Here is a 14821-nt window from a genome sequence, read left to right on the forward strand (position 1 = left end):
CCTTCTCTCTCTCTCTCTCTCTCTCTCTCTCTCTCTCTCTCGCTTATTGCTCAACACATTTTTGTAACGTCCTTTCCATTTCTCTCTCCACCCTCTCCTCCATTCTCCCTACCTTCCTCCCTCCGAGCACTCATCCCCCCCCCCCCCCCCCCTCCCCAGGCTGCAGTGAGGCAGTACAATGGAAGGGTGGAGAGAAAAGTTGAATGTGATGGGCGGAGGCGTGCGTGTGTGGGGGTGGGATGGAGGATGGTCGAGGGGAGAGAAGGGCATAACAGGGCGTGGGTGGAGGTGAGGGAGGGGTGGAGGGAGAGGTAAGGGGCGAGGCGGGGCTGGAACAGGTGTAAGCGAGGGGAAGGTGAGAGGAGGAGGAGGAGGAGGGAAAACCTGGTCAGACCTGATTTGCTAGTTGCTGTCTTTAGTCGTGCCGGTCTCCCTCCTCCTCCTCTTCCTCTTCCTCCTCCTCCCGTCTGCTGTGTTAATTTCCGGCTGTTGCAAGTTTACTGCATTTTCACGTATCACACAGGAGGAGGAAGAGGAGGAGGAGGAGGAGGAAGAAGAGGAGGAAAGTAATAAAGGGGAAGAGAAAGGGTTAAAAAGAGGAGAGGGAAAAAAGAAGAAAACATGGGGAAGCAGGAGGAGGAGGAGGAGGAAGAGGAGGAGGAGGGGGAGGAGGAGGAGGGCCATGGCTCTGGACGTGATGTGAATGGAGAGTGAAAGTTGTGCTGGAAGAGGAGGAGGAGGAGGAGGAGGAAGAGAAAAGTGAAGACAAAAAAGAAGACAAGAGGGAGAGAAGGAAACGATCAAATTGAGGAGGAAGAAAAAAAAACACGGAAAAGAAGAAACAATAACAACAACAAAAACAAAAACAACAAAGAGGCAGTAAGGAAAACGACCAAGAGAAGCAAAAGTATAGGAAGTGGGTGAGGAGGAGGGGGAGGCCGGGGATCAGGAATGGCAGGAATATCGGTGGGAATAGGAGGTGGCGGGCGCGGAGTGGGATACAGGAACGGAAACACAATTACAGGATCCAATCAGCTGAGGTTTTTATCGGAGAGCGGGGAACCACTTGGGGAGAGGGTAAAGGCTTGTCGAGTCGCCGTGATCGGGGAAAGGAGGGGGGGGTGTTAGGGGGGAGGGGTTGGGAAGGGAGGAGATGGTGGGGAAGGTTATGGAAGTGCAGGGAAAAGGAAGGAAAGAATTGGAAACGGTGGAATGAGAGGTGAAGGGAAGGGAATGGATAAATAGGGAAGGTAGAGTAGGGAAGATAGAAGAAAGGAAAGAGAACTGAAGGGGAGAGGAAGAAAGGGAAGGGAAGGGAAGGACTAGAAAACGGGGAAATGAAAGGTGAAGAGAAGGTTAGTGGAAAGACTGGGAGGGTAGGGAAATGAAGTGAAGGGAAAGGGAGAGGTAGGGAAGGGTGATGATGGTAAGGGAAAGAAAAGGAAGGGAAAGGGAGAGGCTGGGAAGGGTGAGGAGGGTAAGGGAAGGAAAGAACTGGAAAGGCTTGAAATAAAAGGTTAAAGGAAGGGAATAAGTGTAGAGAAGGAAAAGGGAAAGGAAAGGAAACTTGAACGAAGGGGAGAGAAAATAGGGAAAGGAAGGAAAGAACTGGAAAGGGTGGAAATGAAAGGAAAGGGAATGGACAGAAAAATAGGAAGGTAGGAAAAGGAAGGGAAAGGGAGAGGGTGAAAGGGAAGGAAGGAGAAAGGAAAGGGAAGATAAGTTTATAATATAGGGGAAGAGAAAAGAAGGGAAAGCAAGGAGATGGCATGGAAGCGAATGACAATGGAAGGGAATAGCAAGGATGATAAAAGATAATAAAAGTAAAGAAAAAGAAAATTGAGTAAGTGGAAAGAAAGGAAAGAAGAAAAAAGAAAAACAAGAAAAGGAAAAAGAGTAGCCATGTAGGAGGAGGCCAGTGAATAAAATAAATACCATAATTGAAAGGAAAAGAGAAAGGAAGAGTGGAGGATGGAGGGAGAGGTAGAAAATAAAGAAATGAAGAGAATAAAGGGACATAGAAGGAGGAAGAAAAGAAAGAAAGAAAGAAAGAGGTACGAACAGGGTGGGAAAGGGAGAGAATCAGAAATATATAGGAAGAGTGAACAAGAGCCTATTGAGAGAGAGAGAGAGAGAAAGAGAGAGAGAGAGAGAGAGAGAGAGAGAGAGAGAGAGAGAGAGAGAGAGAGAGAGAGAGAGAGAGAGAGAGAGAGAGAGAGAGAGAGAGAGAGAGAGAGAGAGAGAGAGAGAGAGAGAGAGAGAGAGAGAGAGAGAGAGAGAGAGAGAGCCGGTCATTGGCTGGTTGGCTGCAGAACGATTAAAAAATTCTTCGTAATTTTTTAGCGACAAACGTGAATGTCAGACTCCGATCCGCTTTTGTTTTTGTTTCTCGATGGTTTGGGCGGTGGTGAAACGAGGTGGTGGTGGTGGTGGTGGTGGGGGGGGGTGATGGTGGTAGCGTTTTGTTCTCTATTGTGTTGTAGGTGATGAAACTGAGGCGACGGAGGTGGTGGTGGTAGTGGTGGTGATGATGGTGAGGTTATAGAGGTGTGGAGGTGATGGGGGAGGTTGTAGTGGTATGGTGAGGTTGATCGGAGAAGACTTGTGTAGGAGCATGGGATTGGTGATGGTGGTGGTGATGGGGAAAGTATAGTGGTGGTGGTGAAGGTATGGTGTTGGAAAGTATGGTGAGGGAGGTAGAAAGTGGTGTGGTAGTAAGATTGGTGGTGATGATATGGAAGCTGATGATGGTGGTTATGGTGAAGGTGTGGTGAGGGAGGTGAAGAGTGGAGATGCGGATTACGAGTGGTGGTGTGGTAGTAAGATTGGTGGTGTTGATATGGGAGCCGGTGATGATGGTGGTTGTGGTGAAGGTGTGGTGAGGGAGGTGAAGAGTGGAGATGCGGATTACGAGTGGTGGTGTGGTAGTAAGATTGGTTGTGATGATGGTGAAGGAGGAGGAGAAGGTGGAGGAGGAGGCATGGAGGGGCACTTTTCTCTGTTCTCCCTTTGGCCGCGGTTAATTTTCCACCCCGCCTTTTTTTTTTAGTTCCTCTTTCCTATTTCCTGCCGCTAATCACCTCCACCACCACCACCACCACCAGGCATATATTGGCGTTCTTCATACCCACCACCACCCGTCTACTCCTTTCTTGTTCCCTAATTTCGTTGCTTTCCTCTCTCATACCTTTCCTCTTTAAAGTTTCTAAGAGAACCACCATCTCTACCACCACCACCACCACCACCGCTACTCTTTAAAGCCTTCCACTTATATCTACGTCAGTTAAAGGATAGAAGCGTCCTGCCCCCCATCCTTATACACAGCAAGACAAGGTTCTGGGAAAGGGAAAAGAAGGAAGAGAGTAAACTATACGTGACGAACAAAGAATTTAAATGAGAAGGAGAGAAATGCAATGTAGCAGTTTTTTTTTTCTTCACATTTGTTACCTTTTTTTATGCCCTTGAACTGACTCCTCTGCTGTAAAAAAAAAGGGATGTCAAAAGTGGATGATGGCTGCTAAGGTGTCTCCACTGTCTCGAAACTCCACTTTATTGATTCCCGCGCTCTCTACCTCGATAGAAGGCAACACCTGGACGAGTTGTAATTAACGGGAACAAAAACAAGAGAGAGAGAGAGAGAGAGAGAGAGAGAGAGAGAGAGAGAGAGAGAGAGAGAGAGAGAGAGAGAGAGAGAGAGATGAGAAACTGAGGGCGAGAGATAAATGATGAGGAATGTCGGGGAGGAAATGAGAGGAAAGATTTGGAAGGGAAATAAGTGAGGAAAAGGTAGGGACGGAGGGAGGAAAACTGGAAGGAAGGAACACGTCTGCGCTCCACATTCCTAGAGCAAGGCAGTGTACTTAATTAATGTTTTCCTGTTCACCTCAGTTTGTAGCAACACCTGGTCGTCTTAATTAACACAACAAAAGCTGCAGACACACAGTAGAGAGAGTGAGGCAGATAAAAGAACACACGTCTGCTCTGCCAAGTCCTATCTCAAGGCAGTGTAGTTAATTGATGTTTTCCTGTTCACCTCAGCTGTTGGCAATTCACAGTTTATAGCAACAAAAACAACAGAGAGGAATAGACACAAGAACACGTTTGGTCTTCTCAATCCCGTATAGCAAGGCAGTGTATTTTATTGAGGGTTTGCTGTTTACCTTAGTCGTGGGCGCTTCACGGTTCATAGCAACACCTGGGCGAATCTTAATTAAAGGAACAAAAGCCACAGACACTAGAGAAACAGGAACAGATACACGAACACACAATTGCTCTCCTTATTCCCATAGCAAGGCAGTGTATTTTATTGTTTTGCTGTTTAATCTTAGTCGTGGGCGCTTCACGGTTCATAGCAACACCTGGGGAAATCTTAATTAAAGGAACAAAAGCCACAGACAGAAACTGAAGAAGGAGGAGCAGATACAAGAACACACAATTGCCCTCCTCATTCACAGAGCAAGGTAGTGTATTTTATTGTTTTGCTGTTTAACCTTAGTCGTAGGCGCTTCACGGTTCATAGCAACACCTGGGCGAATTTTAATTAACAGGAATAAAACGAGAGAGAGAGAGAGAGAGAGAGAGAGAGAGAGAGAGAGAGAGAGAGAGAGAGAGAGAGAGAGAGAGAGAGGAGTGGATGGATACAAGAACACACGTCTGCTCTGCTCAGTCCCATAGTCAGACGGTGTATTTTATTGTTTTGCCGCTCACCCTCGTCGTAAGTTTGTAGATCGTAGTTACACCTGGGCGAATCTTAATTAACATCAACAAAAGCGACAGACAGACAATAGAGAAGAGGAGAGACACAACAACACGTCCTCCTACTTCCTACTCAATCCTGTCGTGCCTTTATCGTGCCGTTTCCCGGAGGAGGAGGAAGGAAAACGAGGAGGAGGAGGAGGAGGAGGAGATAAAAGAAAGAGAAAGGTAATGAGGGTGATGATAAAAATGATGAAAGAAAAGTAGATAAAAGAAAGAAAATATATAAAAAAAAGTGTTGAAGGCATTTTCCGGTTTATAGCTACACCTGGCCGGGGCGAAATCAGTAGGAACAAACAATATACAAACAAAAAAACAAACAAATAGCCGAAGCCAAGCGATAGAAACATGCCACCTCTTCGCCGTCCTTATAGCAAGACTGTAGGCTACGTAGTGAAGCCTCCCCCCCCCCCCCTCTCTCTCTCTCTCTCTCTCTCTCTCTCTCTCGAAGTCAGTTCCCAGGCGCGAGCAACACTTGGCCGCTCTTAATTAACAGCTACAAAAACGCCCCACGCCCCGGAAGGTGATGGCAACAACAACAACAACAACAACGACAACAGCAACAACAGTGGCAGCAACAGCATGAAGAAAGAGAAGAGGAGGAGGAGTGGGAGAGAGAGAGGAGAACGAGAAAGAGGAGGAGGAGGAGGAGGAGGAGGAGGTAGACGAAAAATGAGTTAGAGGATGATGAGGTAAGTGTAGAAGAAAAAAATAACTAGAGAAAGAGAAAGAAAATACAAATAACAACACTAATTAGAAGATAAAAGAAGAGAGCAACAACATCAACAGCAAAAGCATAAAGAAAGAGAAGAGAGGGAGGAGGAGGTATAACAAAAGTAGGAATATAGTGAGAGCGATGATGATGAAGGAAATAAAAGAGAAATAGAGGATGGGAACGAAAATAAAAATAACCAATGATAGTAATATGAATCAGATGAAGACGAGAACAACAACAACAACAACAACAACAACACTAGCACCAACAGTAGCAGGTAACGGATCTCAATCTCCTCCTCCTCCTTTGTTTTCACCACCATCATCGACACCTCCACCACCATCATCGACACCACCGCCACCGCCGCCAGTAGTATACCAGCAGCAGCAGTACTCATGTTAGTGTGGGGGGGTAGGGGTAGGGGGGGGCAAAGGTGTGTGTCGGGGGGGGGGAATAGTTAGTTACCTGCTTCCTGGGGCGACGACCGGACACCCATCTCACACACCTCCTCCTCCTCCTCCTCCTCCTCCTCCTCCTCCTCCTCCTCCTCCTTCTTCTCCTCTTCCTCCTCTTCGTCATAGTCGTAGTCTTGTTCTTTTCTTTTCCTCCTTCGTGTCCTCCTCCTCCTATTTCTGTTCTTCCTCCTTTCCCTTTTTCGCCTCATCTTCCTCCTCCTCCTCCTTCTTTTCTTCTTCTTCTTCTTCTTCTTTTTCGTCTCCCCTTTACACGACCCCTTCAAGAACCTTCCCCCTTACGTGACCATGTGTGGGAAGAGGAGGAGGAGGAGGAGGAGGAGGAGGACAACGATAATAATTCGACCATATAAAGAAAAAAAAAGGAAAAATAGAAAGAAGAGGAGGAGGAGGAGGAGGAGGAGGAGGAGGAGGAGGAAAAGGGGAAGGAAAAACCCTGACACCACACAGCAACCTGGATCTATTTCCTTCCCCTCATCCCCTCCAGTCTCTCCCCAATCTCCTCTTCGCCTTTTCTCAATCCCTCCCCTTTCCCCCCATCCTCCTCCTCCTCCTCCCAAGCGGCCAGCCTCTCGAAAACCAGTCGGGCAAGTTGTTTTTCTTTTTTTCTTATCCTCAAATATAGGGAGTTTATTTTTAGGCGAATAACGGTGGGGACTAGTTAGTGTGTGTGTGTGTGTGTGTGTGTGTGTGTGTAAAGGGTGATGAAGATGATAAAAGAAAGAGAAAAAGGAGAAAGGGGATGTAAGGGTCTCTCTCTCTGGGGTATTGAAGTAAAGGGAATATGGAAGAGAAAAATGGAGGTTCGAATAGGAATAGGAAATATGAAGAAACTAAATGAATCCACTGATGTAAATACTGACTGAAAAAGAGAAAAACAAACAAACATAAAAACAAAAATAAATGCTCTCTCTGCCCCAAGTCATTCCCTCTAGATCAACGTCATCATCAGCGTACCAGATCCCGTTTTCTACATGAGCTTTCTATGCACTACTTTTGACACCACTTTTACGGGTTAACTAAATCTGTTATTTTTTTTCTCTAGTAAAGTAAGAATATCGCGCCAATATATTTATGCTCAACCTCTTTACCAATGCCTCCACCTCCCTCCCTACCTCCTCCACCCACTTCGTCACCCATCCACTCATTCATCCACCCACTCATTCACCCATCCACTCATCCGCCCATCCACCCACTCATCCACAACCCGTTCTCCCACTCATCCATCCATTATCATTGCCTCCACCTCCCTACCTCCTCTCCCACTTCGTCACCCATCCACTCATTCATCCACCCACTCATCCGCCCACTCACCCATCCACTCATCCACAACCCATCCACCCACTCACACACCCATTCATCCATCCACTCATCCGCCCACTTATCCACTCACCCATCCACCCACATATCCAACTACTCATCCACTCACCCATTCTCCCACACATCCATCCAGTCATCCACCCGAGTGAAAATATCGCCCTCACCTGAGAATGAGCGGCAGGTGAGGTGTAATTAGGTGCGCGTTTGTTAGTTAGACGAAGGTAAACAGGGCGGCCCTTAATAATGACGGCGTGGCGCGAGCGTGTGGGTATGGGAGGGAGAGAGGGAGGGAGGGATCAGGGAAGGGGGGGGTGTTCTCTCTCTCTCTCTCTCTCTCTCTCTCTCTCTCTCTCTCTCTCTCCATAAGCTAGTCTAAAAAAAAAAAATCTTTTGTCACATTGACGGGAAACGAAGGACGGGGATGAAAGGCGGAGGAGGAGGAGGAGGAGAAAAAGAAGAAGAAGTAGAAGGAGGAGGAGAAGGAGGAGGAGGAGGAGGAGGAGGAGGAGGAGGAGGAGGAGGCTGAGAAGGAGGAGGGAAGGCGGGCTGGAAGGGATAGAGGAAGGAAGGAGGAGGAGAAATTCAACTTTCCTTCCTTCCTTCCTCCTCCTCCTCCTCCTCCTCCTCCTCCTCCTCGCCCTTATCGTCGTCGGGGGATGGCACTTTCTCGTCCCGGCCGCGGAAAATTGAGTTGGGATTAAGTTTTAAGATCGACACTCAGATGCCTGACGGAGGGGAGGCTGGCGGATGCAGAGGATGGGGAGGGGGAAGGAGTAGGGGGGCGAGTGTGGAAGTGGAAGATGGAGTAGAGGGGAACAGACGTGGAGGTGTGGAGTATGGGTGGGTAAGGGGGGTAGGTGTGGAGGTATGAAGTAGCGTGGAACTGGAGGTGACGGAGGGATGAAGGGAACTATATAAAAGATGATCGTAAGGAGTGGAGCAAGTGAAAGTAGGTGGAGTAGCGACCTAGTTTGGAGCAGAGAGGAACAGGGAAAACTGGGAGTGATGTGGAATAGAAAAGGGAACAGTCGTAAGGAGGAGTGGACCAAGTAGAAGCAGGTGGATTGGTAACATTGTATGGTAGAGAGGAACATGGAAAACTTGGAGTGATATGGAATAGAAGAGGGAACAGTCGTAAGGAGGAATGGACCAAGTGGAAGAAGGTGGATCAGTAGCATTGTAGAGAGGAACAGGTGGAACTGGAGGGGATGTGGAGAAGAAGGGGGAACAAGGGGTAAGAAAGCAAAGAAGGGATAAACTGGGGTGGACGAGTGTGGAGTTTGGGATAAGTAGGGTGGGGTTTGGCTTAATGTGGAGTGCGTGAAGTGGAGACCAACCTGGGAACCGAACTGGGAACTGGAGTGGAGTGAAGGAAAACAGGTGGAGAGTGGATACCTTGGGGCCTAAGATGTAAAAGGAAGGAAAACAGGAAAATGAGGACAAAGAGGAGGACGATGTATAGAAGTAAGAAAGTATAAAGAAAACAAAAAGGAAGGAAAAGAAAGAGGAGGAGGATATTTTAGAAGTAAGAAAGTATGAAGAAAAAAAAAAGAAAAAAAAAGGATGGAAAAGAAAGAGGAGGAGGATATTTTAGAAGTAAGAATGTATAAAGAAAGAAAAAGAAAAGGATGGAAAAGGAAGAGGAGGAAGATATTTTAGGAGTAAGAAAGTATGGAGAAAGAAAAGTAAAACAAAGAGGAAAAGGAATATAGGGGAGAGATAAGAGATAAGAAGAGGAAGCAGGGAAGCGAGGAGAAGACAGAGAAAAGACAACACTGAGTAGGATAATAAGAAGAAAATTACAACAGAACACAAGAAGGAGGAGGAGGAAGAGGAGGACAAGAGTAGATGGCGAGGGTGAAAATGAGGAATAAGAGGATAGTAAGAAGAATGAAAAGAACACAAAGAGAAGTAGAAGAAAGGGAAGTACTGAGGAGAGAGGAAGTTGAAGAAGAAGAGGAAGTAAGAGAGTGAGGATAAAAATGAGAAATAGGAGAAAAGAAAAAGGAAAAGGAAAAGAAAACACACAACAAGGAGAAGCAGAAGGAGAAAGCGAAGTACTAAGGTGAGATTAGAGTAAAGCGGAGGGAGACACTTTGAAGGACAGCCAAGCACAGCGAGTCATGAATATCCAGGTGGGTGAGGAAGCCGTGTTGGTGGGTGAGGGTTTGTCGTGACCTTGCTGGGGTGGAGTCCGGAGTCTATAAGGAAGTGTGGATAGGTGCGGTTTCTAGGAGGAGGTGGAGGAAGAGCAGGCATGTGTGGGCGTGTGGAAATGCAGGGGTGTGGAGTTTATTAAGGTGTGTATGTATGTATGTGTGTGTGGATGTGGTGTTAGAAAAGAAGAATGTAGAAGAGGAGGAGGAGAAGGGGAGTTGTGTGGTATCGGTTGTCTAGTGATGTGGAATGTGCTGAGGATGTGGGTGTATAGGGTGTTGAGAGAGAGAGAGAGAGAGAGAGAGAGAGAGAGAGAGAGAGAGAGAGAGAGAGAGAGAGAGAGAGAGAGACTCCAATCTTTATCTACGGTTGACAGGTTTCCTAAATATGTGTCAGGCATTTGTCTTTGCTATCTTTCTTTTTCTTTCTTTTTTCCTCTTCCTCCTCCTCTTCCAATATTCCATCATGCCTCTCTCTCTCTCTCTCTCTCTCTCTCTCTCTCTCCGCCAGTTATTTTCGTCCCTCGGAAAATAAGTTTTATGGCGTCTATTGAATCGGGCTTCGGGGCTTTAAATCCTCTATATAGAGAGTTCAGACTTACATGCGAGGATGGTGGTGGTGATGGTAGCGATGGTGATGGTGGTAGTGGTGATGATAGTGGTGGTGATGGTAGCGATGGTGATGGTGGTAGTGGTGATGGTGGTGGTGGTGATGGTAGCGATGGTGATGGTGGTAGTGGTGATGATGGTGGTGGTGATGGTAGGGATGGTGATGGTGCTTTTTTCTTCATTCTCTTCTCTCATCGCTCCATCCTTCTTCAACTCCTTTCGTGTATCCTTCCTCTCCCTCCTTTTCCTTCCTCCATTCCCTTATTCCACTTCCTCTTTCCTCTTCCTCCACCCCTTCCTTTTCCTTTTCATATTCTTTCCCTTCTTCCCTTCCCTCCCTCCATTCCATCCTTTCCCTTCCTCCATTCCCTCCCTTCCCATCTTCCATTCCCTGCATTCCTTTACTGGGAGTAGCTAACGTTTGAGAGAGAGAGAGAGAGAGAGAGAGAGAGAGAGAGAGAGAGAGAGAGAGAGAGAGAGAGAGAGAGAGGCTTATTTAGTTGCTTATGTCGCCTCCCCACACCGACCATTCGAGGCTTGTCCCTTCAGAGCCGATTCCCTTCCCTTTCCCTCTTCCTCCCCTCCCTTTCCTACCCTTTCCAATCCCTTATTGTAGTAGGCGAAGCAGGAGGAGGAGGAGAAGGCAAACACAGAACATAAGAAAGAGGAGGAGGAGGAAGAGATGAAGCAGATGGAGAAGACAAACACAAGAACGTAAGAAAGAGGGGGAGGAGGAGGAGGAGGAGGAGGAGGAGGAAGAGATGAAGCAGCAGGAGAAGGCAATCATAAGAACCTAAGAAAGAGGAGGAGGAGGAGGAGGAGGAGGAGGAGGAGATGAAGCAGCAGAAGGCAAACATAAGAACATAAGAAAGAGGAGGAGGAGGAAGATGAAGCATAAGGAGGAGGAGAAGGCAAACATACGAAGATAAGAAGGAAGAGGAAGGAAAGAAAGAAGACGAGTAGGATGATAGAGAAGCAAGAGGGCAAGAAAGAGAAGGCAAAGGAAAGCATATTAAGAAGGAGGAGGAGGAGGAGGAGGAAGGGGCCATTGAAGGCATTCTGAGGGGGAGGTGGCCCTTTGAATTTAGAAAAGGAAGGAAGGAAAAGTACATTAATTGGAGAGAGAGAGAGAGAGAGAGAGAGAGAGAGAGAGAGAGAGAGAGAGAGAGAGAGAGAGAGAGAGAGAGAGAGAGAGAGACTGCACAGGGGAGGAAAAAGCCTGAGGGTGGAGGAACATGGATGATTGAGGAGGGAAGAGGAGGAGGAGGAGGAAAGTGTCTCTACGTGACGGGAGAAGAGGAAGGGAGAAGCAGGGAAAAGGGAAAGAGAAAGGGCTTCCTCCTCCTCCTCCTCCTCCTCCTTGTCTTCCTATTCCTCTTCCTCCTTCCTCGATGTTGCTATCAGTCCACCGCAGTCTGTCAGTCTCTCTCTCTCTCTCTCTCTCTCTCTCTCTCTCTCTCTCTCTCTCCGTTCTTACTCCTCCCCCTTTCCACTGTGATGGCTTGTTCAGGTGTGTGTGTGTGTGTGTGTGTGTGTGTGTGTGTGTGTTTCACTTGTGAGCGGCGAGTGTTTGTCGGGCGTTAAGTTACTGCTCTCGACGATGTCCTCTCCGTTCCCTTCCTCCTCCTCCTCCTCCTCTTCCTCCTCCTTTTTCTTTCTATTCTTTTTTTTGTTTCTTCACTTCCTCCTCCATCTCCTATTCGTTCTCTTTTACTCGTTCTCCTTTACTGCTCTCGACGATGTCCTCTCCGTTCCCTTTCTCCTCCTCTTCCTCTTCCTCCTCCTTTTTCTTTCTATTCCTTTTTGTTTCTTCACTTCCTCCTCTATCTCCTATTCGTTCTCTTTTACTCGTTTTCCTTTTTGCTCTTCGCTTCCTCCTTCAACTCCTTTTCGCTCCATTTTTATTCGTTCTCCTTTCCGTTTCTTCACTTCCTCTATCTCCTCGTTCGCTTATTGTTTGTCTTCCTTTTCGTTCTTCGTTTCCTCCGGCTTCTCCTTTTCGTTCTTAATTTCCTCGTCCTTCTCCTTTCCTTTCTTCACCTCCTCTTTCTTCTTCAACTTCTCATCCCCGTTCTCCTTTTCTTTCTCCTTGGTCGTCCCTTCTTCATTTCCTTTTATTCGTCTCCTTCCTCCTTTTCGTTCTGCTCCTCTCGTTCCTCCATTTCGTTCTGCTCCTGTTCGTTCCTCTTTTCTTTCGTTCTCCTCTTTTTCGTTTTCCTCTTTCTCGTCTCTCCTCCATTTCCATCAACTCCTCCTCGTCCTCCTCCTCCTTTTCTTTCTCTTGCTCTTTCTTCCTCCTCCATTTCCTTCTAATCATCGTCGTCCTCCTCCTCCTTTTCGTTCTGCTCCTGCTAGTTCCTCCTTCTCCATTTCTTCCTTCCTCCTTTTTTCTTTTGTCTCACAGTTCGTTCTTTCGTACCGCTATCACTGACTTCACGTGGCAATCCTAGCTGAACTTAATCTTTACGACTCTCTCTCTCTCTCTCAGGGCGGCATTGCTATAGGGGTCCGGGTTCCCTAAATCAAATCTTGCCCGAAATCACACCAAATTAAATTGTACTCCAGCTTTGCCGCTTCTTGTCACGATGGTGTGGCGAGGAAGAGAGACTTGGCAACAGTGGATAACCTTTGTGTGTGTGTGTGTGTGTGTGTGTGTGTGTGTGTGTGTGTTTACGAAGCTAATAATAATGTGAAGGGGAAGAATGGCTGCTTTGTCGATCAGTGTGGTCTGTGTACAGTGTAAAGCCCATGCAAGGAGGCTGTATTTGTATTGGGTGGGTGATGGTGTGCGTGATGGGTGTGTGTGAGGGTGTGTGTATGACCATCGCCTTGCTCTTCCCGCGCGCCGCTCCGAGCCTGGTTGACCCTAACGTTACCGAATCGTCTCACTCATCACACTGCATTCTCCGTTTTCTGACTCACAGCCATCACACAAAAACACCACTAAGTAACGGTTTTAACGGGAACTTCAGTTGCATATCGTTACTTGTGGGGGTACGTCAATGTAACCGATAAAGGGAAGGGTCTAAGGTTCGTATTTTTAAACGTATCTGGCTCCTTTTACGGTTAACTCCCTAGGCCTCGGAGAAGATTAACCAGGTTTTCAAGGGTGATTTTCCATTTCAAGGTACAGAAGTCGGGTAAAACTATCACTAGGATCGCAATACAGTTCTTGAAAACCCCAGGAACTAAACGAGAAGCTTTAAACAGGCGAACTGGGGTGCCGATACGTTTATAAATACGGGCTTAAATTATACAGAAAGGAAGAAAATAAGAAAAGAAAAATATACTGGAGAGTGAAAAAAAAAGGGTAGGACGAAATAAAGAAAAAAAAAGACCAGAAGAAGAGAAAAGAACAACAATCTGGTAACTTTAACCCTTCCTATCCCCCTCTTCTTCCCACCCCCCTTTATCCCAACATCAAGCAAGCAGGAACTGGCAACGCTGATGTAGACTCCACCGCCCTCCCGCCCATCACTCAAGCGTCTTCTCTTCCTCCTGTCTTGCCCGCGCTGAAGACCAACCGAACACGTGTTGAACAAACGGAAGAAAGTCACACCGCGTTCACGTTCTCAACACAGTGGTTAATATTTACTAAAGAGGGGGAGAGAGCGGGGGTGAGGAGGGTCAAGAGAAGATGGGAAAGAGAAACGAACTAAATTTGTATAAGAAAGCTAGAATCGAGTTAATTTATTTATGAAAACTGTAAGTCGGTTTAGGGGAAAAACAGAGAAAGACGGGCATTGGGGAGGAGGTAGGGGGAGAGAGCTGGGGTGGAATGGGGCATGAGGAGGGAATGGAAAGTAGAAGCGAGTTGATTTATATAAAAAAAAAGCTAGCAACGAGTTAATTGATATCGGAAATCAAAATTAAGTCAGTTTACTAGAGAAAGACGGGCATTGGAGAGGAGAGAGAGGGAGAGGGAGAGAACGGGGTGTGGGGCATGAAGCGAGAAATAGGAAGCAAAAACGAGTGAATTTCTTTAAAAAAAAATAGAAACGAGTTAATACATCGGTGAACTAAAAATGGGAAGCAAATAACGAGTAAATTTATGAAAGAAAGCTAGGAACGAGTTAATTAATTTATAAGGAAAACTAAAAATAAATCAGTGTACGAAAGAGATAGTCATTGGAGAGAGAGAGAGAGAGAGAGAGAGAGAGAGAGAGAGAGAGAGAGAGAGAGAGAGAGAGAGAGAGAGAGAGAGAGAGAGAGAGAGAGAGAGAGAGAGAGAGAGAGAGAGAGAGAGAGAGAGAGAGGGTGGTGGTGAGGGGGAAATGGGAAGCAGAAACGAGTTAATCTATTATCAGAAAACGAGAGAGAGAGAGAGAGAGAGAGAGAGAGAGAGAGAGAGAGAGAGAGAGAGAGAGAGATGGGAAGCAGAAACAAGTTAATCTATATCAGAAAATTAAAAGAAAGTCAACGCACAAGGAAGATAAAGACGGACATTGGAGGAGGCGTAAGAATGAGTCGACAAATTGTAGAACGGAAGGTTAAATGTCAGAAAGTTTCGATTTTTATTATCTTTGGCGAGGAAAAATTACTTAAAGGTTATAGAATGAAATTAAATGAATAGAAAAGTTTCCACATGCAGTGACAAAAAAAAGGAATAATAAAAAAGCGTATAAATTGCAAAAGTCACACATTTAAAAGCTGACCTAACAATATGAACACAAGAAAAAAACTGACGGCCATTCTCTCTCTCTCTCTCTCTCTCTCTCTCTCTCTCTCTCACACACACACACACACACAGCGTCGTCGAGGAGGAGGTTTTCTTGCCATGTAATTACCGTCAA

The sequence above is a fragment of the Eriocheir sinensis genome, chromosome 12, assembly GCF_024679095.1.
Source record: "Eriocheir sinensis breed Jianghai 21 chromosome 12, ASM2467909v1, whole genome shotgun sequence".
In the NCBI taxonomy this organism is placed as follows: Eukaryota; Metazoa; Arthropoda; class Malacostraca; order Decapoda; family Varunidae; genus Eriocheir; species Eriocheir sinensis.